Source organism: Myxocyprinus asiaticus, chromosome 49 (assembly GCF_019703515.2).
Source record: "Myxocyprinus asiaticus isolate MX2 ecotype Aquarium Trade chromosome 49, UBuf_Myxa_2, whole genome shotgun sequence".
In the NCBI taxonomy this organism is placed as follows: Eukaryota; Metazoa; Chordata; class Actinopteri; order Cypriniformes; family Catostomidae; genus Myxocyprinus; species Myxocyprinus asiaticus.
The window spans coordinates 14533575-14545301 of NC_059392.1; the positions used below are offsets into that span (position 1 = coordinate 14533575).

Below are 11727 nucleotides of genomic sequence, written 5' to 3' on the forward strand. Positions count from 1 at the left end.
GTGGTTAAAAAATGAGTTTTAATGACTTCAACCTAAGTGTTTGTAAACTTCTGACTTCAACTGTATGTACTGATTACCATTGTCCCGTGTCTGCCAAACATGGTGAGTGGTCCAAACATAATCTGCAGCCTGAAACTGAATTTTTGATAGGAAGTTTGGACTGATTGCACTGCTACATAAAGAGCTATAGGATGCCCCCTTGCTCCTTATTAAGTGAATGACCTAACCTTCAGTGTGCTGTCTGTCTGCACTGGTCTCAGAACAGTTCGAAAAGCACCTTATTTTCATACAAACTCCATATAAAGCCTCTGAAAGCACTTTTTCAGCTTTTGGATGAACCCATTGATTCCACCGTGTAACAAATATTATTATTTTTTGGTTCCTGGGTAGTAAGGGTTATTTCCTAATTGCTTATGCCTCAAAAGTATAGAAAATGGCTATTATTCCCCACAAACTTTACTTTTGTGACCAGGACAGTGATATTTTGAAATGTACCTATTTTCAGGAACATTCCAGATAGATTCAGTGCTGAGTAAACTTGGAGTAACTTCTAGAACTTTCTAGAACTTTCCAGTAATATAAATAGTAGTATAACTACAGGGGCCTTAAGCCCACCAGTTCAGTTTAGTTCCAGCTGCCTAAGTGGATACATATCTGCATTTTTCTGAGATGGTATCAAGAGGCTACTAGCATCCGGCGGACGCATTTTGCTATGTCTGCGGCCAGTTTATCAAGACAAGAGCGAAAAAGTACTCCATGGAAGCATCTGCTAAGATTTGTGAGGCCTACAAGGCGTATTTCGGCATGCCTATCGGGGATCAAGACAAACACTGGGCACCTCATTTCACCTGCGAGCACTGCAAAAAAACTCTGCTTGGAATTTTGTTATAAAATTTGTTAATTTTTAAAAAAGTTTTTAATTTTAAAATGTTTTACAATTTTCAATGTTATTGAAAAAATATATAATATATGAAAAATGTAGGAAATATATCATATATCTTTGTAGGATGGTACAGAGGGGAAAAGAGAGCCATGAAGTTCGCTATCCCAAGAATTTTGTGTGAACCCACTGACCACTCGAGCAACTGCTACTTCTGCATGGTGGACCCTTTCAAACGTCGGACTGGCAAGAATGCACCTGCTATCACATATCCGGACCTTCCTTCATCCATCGCCCTGGTGCCACACTGCCATGAGCTCCCCGTACCCACTCCTCCAGAGAGAGAGCAGCAAGTCAGAGAGTGAGGAAGATGTTGAAGATCCAGATGACAATTTGATCAAAAAGAGGTGGCGCTAAGGAGAGAAACCCATACTACCCCAACCAAAAAGACCTCAACGACTTGATTAGAGATCTTGGTCTCACCAAGTCCAATGCCGAGCTTTTGACGTCTAGGCTCAAGCAGTGGAACTTACTGAATGAAAGTGTGCAAGTGACAGATCAGAGGAATCGTCACCAAACTTTTTCCAGCTTCTTCACCAGTCAAGATGGGCTCTGCTTCCGCCACAATGTGACCAGTCTGTTCAAGGCAATCGGAATCACCTGTAACCAGAATGAGTGACGCCTCTTCATTGACAGCTCATCCAGAAGCCTCAAAATCTCGAAAAACTACTCACTTCTAAATCTTTGTACTCATTTTTGTATTACTTTAGTATAAATACATGTTAATTTGGATTCATATGGTGTTTTTTTTCTGACTTTGTTAACGAAAAGACACAAATTCGCCGTATTCTCATTGGAAATAGGTAAGTTTCAAAATATTACTGTCCTGGTCACAAAAGCAAAGTTTGTGGGGAATAATAGCCATTTTCTGTACTTCTGAGGCATAAGCAATTAGGAAATAACACTTACTACCCAGGAACAAAAACTGTGTTACATAGTGTTCTCAGTGTGATAAAGCACAGTAAATATAGGATAAGGAAAAAATGTGCTAAAGTACACATTAGTGTACACTGTGTTTAACAGCGTGCCGTTTCGCGATAAATCGGTCAAATTTTAAAAATGGCATATCGGATGAAACTAGAGATTCTAATCTTTTCTCTCAAATAGGTTTCAATGTAAAAACATAATTAGTTTTCCTGCCAGATGTATTTTTGTTGACATTTCTCCCAAAGACAAACTCTGCCGTGGTTGGCGCCACGTTGTTTTTGTCACTTGACTCTGTGCAATGAAAGTTTAACCCTTTACTGACAGCAGTCGGTTTAAATGAATTTTAATCATGCGTTGCGTATAGCAAAGCCAAAATACAACATCCACGCATGTGTACGCTGGGTCACACAAGGTTAAGCAATGGTAACCACAGACCGTTTTTTTATAATCTAAATCAAAAACTGCTCTTCTAAAAAAACTATTTGAAATTCCTGAGGTAACACTTAGCCTTCTGGGTTGGCCTACAAATTGACATCATGACTGAACAGCTGTACTGTCCATTGTCCAGTCTTTGTAAATTACCATTAAAAAACACAATCAATAAGAATGCTTCAAACCCAAGACATTTTGGCACAAGCCTTTGAACACCAAATGGGCTTTTGCAGAAAGCTTCCATCTGAGTCTATAAGGTACATTGAGGTATAAGGTACAACATTCTCTAATTATTCAGCTACCTCAAGAGAGAAGCTCCATGACATACCACTGCTGACCTCTTGAACGTTAAGTCCTGTGGGAGTCTTTTCAACTGTATTCATCAACCACAAAAACAACATCTTTTGCTGGAAGATCAATTAAAATGGATGATTCATGCTTCACAGCAGTGCAGGCCATAGCCCTGATCCTCCCAATATTAAAAAATATCTTGCAGTGTGCATGTTAAGGCAACCTTGTTTTTGATCTAACTTTCAGACCAGACAAAACTTCAGCTTTAGCCAATTAGCAGGATGTGAAAAGCCTCAAGCACATTTACTTTTGTATGGCAAAATTTTGCAGGCAAAGAAGATGTGGACAAATGTGAAACGAGTGTGAAAACCCCTAATTGCTTGCCGAGAACCATTTTTTATGCCTCACTTTACTCTTAAGAGTGAAGTTATAAAGAAACTCACTGCTAAAATGATTTCCTCACGTATTTTGAATATTCAGTGTAGCTATGTATGAAGCATTGCCTACACAGAGGTCACTGCCAAACCAAGCAACTTCCTGTTGGTCAATGCTACAAATTTGCATGACAAAGTTTGCCAAAATTAATGTAGGTAAATTCTTTGCCATGGGAATTCCATCAGGCAAAATTCCTGATTCCCACTGACATGACTGTATTTCGGCCATGGAATTTCACCATGCAAGAGCAAATGTGACTAAGTCTAAAGTCTGAGCCTTGGCCCTACATCCTTTGGGATCAGATTGTCGACAGGGAATAGAACAGCACCCCCAAGGGAAATCACACTTGCCCTTTCCAAGGGTACCACAAGTGTTGGCCACTTAAGCAAAGGCGACAAACGGTTCCCGTACATTTCATCCCAGCTGGTCGTCCTCCTTACAGTATTAAGAGACTGTTTTTTTAACTTGATGTATAGCCTGTGAAAAAAACATTTCAGCCTCACCGAAGTGACTCCCAAACTGATTAACAGCAAACAATCACATCAGCTAGCTTTACGGATGCATATCCGCAGTCTGGTTCACTCCCAAGTATAATTACTTTTCTCCCTATCAACAGACACAGGCGCTGAATAAATACTGACGATTTCACCTAAGCTTATTTGTTTACTTTGTTACGACGGCATCACTCTCCCATTTCCGTATCTAATACGCCATTTCCCATGTAAAGAAAGATCAAGGGTGGGTTGGAAGAAATTGAATCACAGCAAGGTGACATTAGTTGAAGTGTCTCATTGCTGCAGCATGATGAAACGTTTCCTTGATTACAGTTGAAGTAGGGGACTGAGATTTATACTGATTTGAATTTTCTTCTGGGTTTAAGAGTCACACTGCAGGAGAAAAATATCCAGAAAGTAAAATCTGAGAGGTTGTGTGAAAGAGGTTTTGTATAACTTTGACGTAGTTAAGTGGTATACACAAAATGTTCCAAGAACCACTTTATAAGACAATCGACTATCCGAAAAAAAAAAAAAGAAAAAAAAAAAACATTTTCAAGACTAATACCTTAAGATTCCTGCTTTGTAGGTGCTGCAATTTGAGCTTGCCATTTGAATTTCAGTTTGAATCCCTGTCAATTGCAGATGGACTTTCTTTACCTCGCCATGACAGGAGTTGATGCATTTATCTGTGTGACATCATTGTTGCACAAGTTCCTAACTTTTTTTGCAGCTTTTTTCAATTAATTTCAATGAAACTTTTTGTAACGTTTTGAGTTCTGAAACGGCATGTTTTCATAGTGCGTCAAGCCCTTTTATCTCAAAAGATCAAGGAAAATTTGATTCCTCATGATATGACCTCTTAATGCTCCTCACGTACCAAAAACTCATTAGCAAACTGTACAGAGGCAAACCCAGATACCATAAAACAATGAAACTTCTGTCCGTATTTCCTCACCCATTTTGTTCCAAACGTTTGATTCCCTTCTGAAGCTTTAAAGCTTCTGTCCCCATTCATTGTAATTGCATGGAAAACAGCAACCAACAACTTTGCCAATGACGTGAGTAAAATATGACAGAATTTTGATCTATTTAAAACCACGAAACTGAAAATCTGACAAGTGTGGCAGACTACTAGAAGTACCTCTCAAGACATAAATAACCTATTATGTGTGACTGCCAACCAAGGGTTGTCTCCATTGCTAGGTGAATAAAAAAATAGACTAGCTATAGTGTGGTTGATGCTCTAAATGGTGTTGTACATCATACAAAAAACGCATTCTTGCTTCAAAAACAGTTCAACAGATGGCAATGGAATGGAGGGTTCTTGAGTAGAGATCGACCGATGATATTTTTGACCGATGTTTGTAACCAATATTTACACTTATCTGCTTAAATTTTTTTTTTTACCTATGATAAATGGTGGGTGTATATAGTGCCCAAGCACCTAAAACACCATTTCACTACTGTGCGCTCAGCAGGAAACAGCAGTTTTCACAGGCAAAGGGACTTTTAATGTTACTTAATGTTAACATATATTTATTTGGTCATGTATGCAGCCAGAGCTTTTAATTAAATCCACTCATGCAAAACTTGTGCTATGTTTTTATTGATGTAGTCAAATTATTTCTAGCTATCACTGTGCAAAAAAAAAAAAAAGACAATTATTAAATATCGGTTCTGCATGTCGATTATTGGACATTATACAAAAACAATAGTTATTGGTAGTAAAAAAAAAAAAGAAGAAGAAGAAGAAGAAGAAAAAAGACCAATCTCTAGACTATTTTAACTTGACGTGCAGTCTTCAAAATGGAATGTCCAAGATGGGACACTCAAAAAAACAAAACAACCCAAATGGCTCTGTGTATGGATTTACACTCAGAACATTTTATGCAATTGAAATGCGTAAATCTTAATTTTATTTTTGAGTGCAGCTTTGTTTTATAAAAGGTGATAAAGGTAAAGTCGCAACTTTTCAGACACTTTTTTTTAATCATGTAAACTGTCTAAAAGCTAAAGGACAGAATGATGTAACCAAGCTAATTAAAGCACCACAGCTAAAAACTGAAATATATCTACATAAACTAGTTGAACTCACTAATCAACTAGTTGGTTGTTGGATTACTAATTGACTAGCCGTCAATTACGACCAATCTCTAGTGTTGTATTGTCAACAATCGGCACATTCTGGGAAGTTACGAGTCTGTATACATTATGACTCAATATACATGGAGGGGCAAAAAACTGTGCCACTCTGCATACATTTTTAGCTAAGCTGGTGTTTTCATCCTAAATTTAGCAAGCGGACCATTACAATTAGAAGATAATCATAATGAAGATGAACCATAAGCACTGAATACATTAATTATATTGTCATCCAACTGATTAAATGAGGAGGGTTTTACATACTGAATTCCAAAATGGCGGTTTTACATGCTGATTGCCATAAATGGCCATCACACCTCCTGCTCAGTAAAAGAAAATGGCTTAAATAGTGAAATTTTTATGAGGGTGCACCAATGACGATTCCATAAATTCCATAAAAATCCAATAAAATAAAATGACCTTCATTCATTGGACTGAGTTATGGTATTTAGGACCAGACAATACAGACCACAAAGCAAGGAGATTCTCTCAATACAATTTACTTACTACATTTTTTTAAATTTAAAATATTTTAACAAATAGTTCCCTGGATTATTAGAAGCTACCTGTAGTATGGATAAACTCTCATGCTGGGCAAGGCTGGGAGAGAATGCTGTTTTGCCATTTAAGGGATTAAGAGATAGCTTTTTAACACACCCAGGTTTCTCCCGGAGAATGCAATTCATGTGACCATGTATTTAAAGAGCACGCATAGGATGGAGCCATACATCATATCAACAATTCAACACAGCAGAAAGAATTCAATATTTCTGGCAGGACAGTGGGAAAAGAAAAAAGCACATACACTAAAAAATATACCCATTTATACACACCAATTTGAAATATCAACTACTGTCCCTCATGTCAGCGTATATGCGCTCAAGTACAATGGGGGAATCCCAGAGTTTGAAGTAAGAGGGAAACCCCACTATTGCAGTGCAATTCTGCTGCAGTTCGTGAAGGAAAATGATAAGGAAACGAACACAGCAACAACAATCAAAAAATATCTAGAAATAAAGTGAGCAACAGAGGATAAAATAGCAAAGTCTCCCTCGGATTTCATGTTTGTTATTTACACAAGCGTTGCGGGGAAATTATGTTGCTGTGGAGAAAACTGCTTACTGACCAAGCCACATTTTTAGCCTTAAGCAGATTTCTCACAATAAACAGCTTTTTTGCTGTAAACGAGCTCAATGACTACCAGCTTGGCTCCTGCCCTTAGAAGCTGATATTTGACAGCACTGGGAAAAGGCCAATCGACACCTTTACAAAGCAGTGGCACCTTAGCATCAGCAGAACCCCACTGAGCATAACACAATCCATTAGGGTGCTATTACACATTATTTCCACTGTCTGCATGTGCGGACCTTAGGCATGAAAGTGAAAAGGCCAGGCACATGACACTACACATGTTCCGAGGGAAGAGGGGGAAAAGAATGGGTCCAGTCCTTCAAAAAAGTGGACCACAGCCCTCATTCTGTGCACATTGAGGGTTTTTCCTGGGTCAAAAATGGTATTCTATGGAAAATTCATTAGAAAATTCAGGTTTGCGGTCTGTGCCATGTCGTCCAGTGACTCGTGCAAGTGATCCACTTGATCTTGAGCACCATGTATGTGTAAGAGTGCACCACCTGGTGTAGTTTACTTGACACTCGCGCAAAACATGGCTTCAATCACGCTGTGCGCTACAGATGTAAAGTGCATTTAGCATTTAACACATCTGAGCCCCAAACGTGAGATGAATGCAATTAAAGTTACTTCGTCGGGCCGATATTTTGCTTGGCCGTCCGTTGAAAAATATTCAATGCACGGCAAACCCTGCACACCCATCTCATTCAGGGCAAAATGATGTTACGATGAAAACACTCATACCACTGAAACCCTTTGCACTGTCAGTGTATGTATTTCAACTCCAAAGACAGGGAAATATTAGCAAGTGCTTGCATCATCATTTAAACACTGCGCTCAGGCCGCCTGCACACTCAACATGCTATTTGCAGTGGAGATAAAACATTTCTAGATCACTAACCAATTTTGTGTCTTTGAACTCTGTACAAAAGTTCAGATTTCCTTGCATCCAATCAAGCACACAAGTTGCTCGTTGTAACTTTCACAAATCATGCTGGTATAACATGGATCATCAGGTTTTGCACAAACTTTAAGAGTTCAAAGAAAGCATTCTTAGAAATTATGAATTTCATGTACATTTTTTAATGAAACTTTTCATTCAAATTGTTATGCTGATAATATAATGAAAAATGTAATACAAAAGCATTTTCACAAGTGGACTCAGCGTATTTGATTTATTAACATGCCTCTTATTTATAAATGCCTCAGCAACATTTCTATGTCAGTTTAACATATATATATATATATATATATATATATATATATATATATATACACACATACACACACACATACTGATTATTAGTTTTTTTAAATGTGGTATTAGGCCAGCAGCTACAGCAAATTTTAAGCAACTGTGAAACAGACGGGTTGCCAGATGCACTCTGCTGGATTCCCCCATGCACTACAGGCCACCGCTGTGCCACCTCAGCTATGTTGCTGATGCTATCTGACAGCAGCACAAGCCGTCAGCATGCAAAACCTCCACCACATTACTCCATTGTTTCACTCCCAGCTGCACTAGACCTTTTTAACAAGCAGTGCTACTGGGATTCAGGTCATGGTGGAGGGCAGGGCAGTGCGCCTGCTGTGTGGAGACAGGTAGGACTTTCTGCTAAATTCTGCTGAGAAAGTACAGTGGTAGTTCTCCAAACTGAGAGGACCTACCATTTCATACTTAAAAGGGAAATTGTTGTGTTGAATTAATTTGGTTCCTGTTCAAGACCCTATGAAATCACATGACAAGCACAATTATTTTCCTATGTTGACATACACCGATCAGCCACAAAATTAAAACCACCTGCCTAATATTGTGTAGTTCCCCCCAGATCATCACCGATCCTCCACCAAATTTCACAGTGCGTGCGAGATACCGTGGCTTGAAGGCCTCTCCAGGTCTCCGTCTAACCATTAGATGACCAGGTGGAAGAACGGTGATAATCTATTTTCTATCTATTTTCCTAATGACACACTAAAGCTGAAGATATAAATAACCATCTAAAGACAAATTATTTATTTTTTTTAAATTTTATGTGCCTAAGACTTTAGCACAGCACTGTAAATAACTGCATTATAAAATTCCAGATTTTCCAGGATGTGTGGGAACACTGTTATATTGTTTTGGTGGTGTACAACTTTCAGTTCAGTTCAGTCAATGATTGAATGAGTCACTTATAACATAAAGACAATAATTTGTCGCAACTACTGCCGTAAATATGTAATCTCTAACAACAATCACTGAATGAATCAAAAGGAACAATTTATCAAAAATCCCCACCACTTTTTGGAAAACCACAAACGCAGAGCAGTGGAGTGAAAAAAATTGTGAAACGTCCCAGTGGTGTTGGCCCGTATGTCAGCATTTCGCTCCATCCAATCATATTCGAGTGCCAGTACTAATATAGACTAAAAGCCACAATTCTGATTTCATGATGTCAAGTATAACTTAGACACTTGCTAATACTAAAATGGCCTAATTTCTTTTTTTCATGGGACTGGAATTAATGGTAAATTACAAGTATGCTCACAAATATTTAGTTTCAAATGAGTTATTTCGACATTGATTCTTACCATTTGGTTTTTCATTCTGTGGTAAGGCTGAATGATAGGAAGTCCCAGTGGTGTCACCCACTCCACCGTTCTCCCCGACTTAGATATTAGTCTAGCACTCTCTGTCAGCCAGTCCTGAGGCAAAAAAGATCAGGGTTCACAACAGCATCAACCAATAAACACCAGACAGCTTCTTTATATTGAGAATTAGACTTTTTAGATGTCGAATCAAATTTGCATAATGAATTGCACCCATCTACAAAGTAATCTAATTTGAAATTAAAACCTCTATCCATGACGAGGAAACCATCTGTTATTTTTCCGCTGTGCTACAGAAACTTCTCCTGAAAAAATAGCAAGCTAAAAGTAGCCGCCAAAAAAGTTAGATGGAAAAATCCAGATGCACAGATGGGAAGTTGTTGCAAAGTTGAAGCATTTAAAAAAACCTGCTGATCCAGAGCAACAGTGCTGGCTCCACAGTTTGGCTGCCACAGATATGCCAAAGTCACACAGTCGTGAAGTCCCCAGTGCTCTTCCTGGAATGCTTTCCAGGAAGAGCACTGTGAGATAAATTCCTCTTTCTTTTGGAAGCGGGCCGGGCCTAAAGTGGATCCATTCATCAGAGTGTTCTCCAACAGTCTGGGCCTAAAGCCCCCGAATCCCATCCACTCCTGTATCAGGAGAGAATAATCCAACTACCTGGGCTCAACCAGCATTCCCCCCCCCCCGTATGATATGACCCATTTAGGAAGCTGGCTGTGTCTGAGACATTTGCTCCATCTGTCTGGTTGTCTTCCTGGGATAGTAGAACAGGAGACAGTGAATGGCTGGCCTCTGATCTATTGCTCCAGAGAAATTCATTCCCCTTTTTTCTGTTTCTTGCAACTGTAATTCATGAGGCGTACTAAAATGTAAGCCCAGGATGGGAAGCTCCATTGACAAATCACACAATTAACAATGTTTTCACATGGCAAAAAATTATTTTCTTATTTCTTAACTTGTTTTCCAATAAAATATTTAAACTTTTCTAAAACAAGATTCATTTTATTGAGAATCCCCCACCCCCCCCCCAAAAAAAAACCCCCCACAAAAACACAAGATATTAAGCCTTGTTTTCAGAGAAATAACACAAAATTTAAGCTTAAAATAAGGAAAACATATTTATCAATGGGGTAAGAAAGATAAACTTTTTAAAATGTTTAAATTAAGTTTCATTTTCTTATCCAATTGCCAAATGGTTTTAAGCATAAAAATCACTATAATAGATTTCCCTGCAAAAAAGGGGCTTAATACCATATGTAATTTTGATTCTCAAGTAAATTTATCTTGTTTTAAGGTTGTTTAGATATTTTTACTGGAAAAAAAGATCATTCAAAGTAAACAGAGGACCAGCAAGGGTTTAGATTTTAGTTTTTATGCAATATATAAAGGGAGAAGGCAACTTGTGATAAACATGATATTTGATGTTGTATACCTGAATCTCCCTCGTCCCAGTGAACATTTCCTTCAAGCTGCTGAAAACCTGATGCACCAGGTAATGTGAAGCATCCCATATGTATTCCTGTGGATTGAAAATAGACAGTGTTGGGTAAGTCACTAAAAAAAAACTAATCCACTACAAATTTCTAACTATTTCTCTAAAATTATAATCAGATTACTTTAAGGATTACTTCATTGAAAAAGAAATCACTTTACTAATTACTTTACTTAAGTTACTTTCTAACACACTTGTCACAAATATTTTTTTTGTTTTTCCCACTCAACAAATTCTAAATAATGTCTATTTTCTCCTTGTTCATTGTTGCACACCCATCAGCTGTCAGAGAAACGCAAACAGACGTACATATGAACTCACTTTTTTTTATTGCATTACACATAAATAATATTTTTTTGAAATATATGTAACCCAAGTAATGTACTTAAAAGTAATTACTTTCATTGAAAGTCAGTATCTGTAATTTGATTAGAAGAATTTAAAATGTAATGCGTTAAACTACTTTTTGTGCCTAAAAGTAATTTAATTACATTAATCGATTACTTTGTAATCCAGTTACACCCTGCACTGAAAATAGAACATTAGTAGATACAGTATAAACACATACAAGATCATTAATTAATATAGACATTAATATTTACTTTCTTAATACACGTTCTTTGTTCTACTGCAACAATTAATTGCTGCACATTCTTGTAAACTGCACATTAATGTAATTCCAATTGATTCCTGATGGCTAAAATCAAGCCCTGTCCTACATTTTTTCTTTTTCTGATGAATATGAATATGGTCTTTAAATCAGAAATATGATTTGTTACTGAAATAAAGTGGGTTGTGAACACAGTTTATTAGGCCTGGGTCGCCCAGTTTGTCCAATGGAACACATTAGC

The 11727-nt window shown here is 37.7% G+C and overlaps 1 protein-coding gene and 1 long non-coding RNA gene across 4 annotated transcripts in view; both read right to left on the reverse strand.

Moving 5' to 3' along the window:
* Window positions 1-11727, reverse strand: part of LOC127438245 (uncharacterized) — a 215938-nt gene that overhangs the window by 11575 nt on the left and 192636 nt on the right. The window lies entirely within an intron of this gene.
* LOC127438300 (uncharacterized) lies at window positions 8092-10905 on the reverse strand. The gene is made up of 3 exons (XR_007896712.1): window positions 10817-10905; window positions 9364-9477; window positions 8092-8519 (listed from the first exon to the last, which is right to left on the reverse strand). It is a non-coding gene; the product is annotated as an uncharacterized LOC127438300 (long non-coding RNA).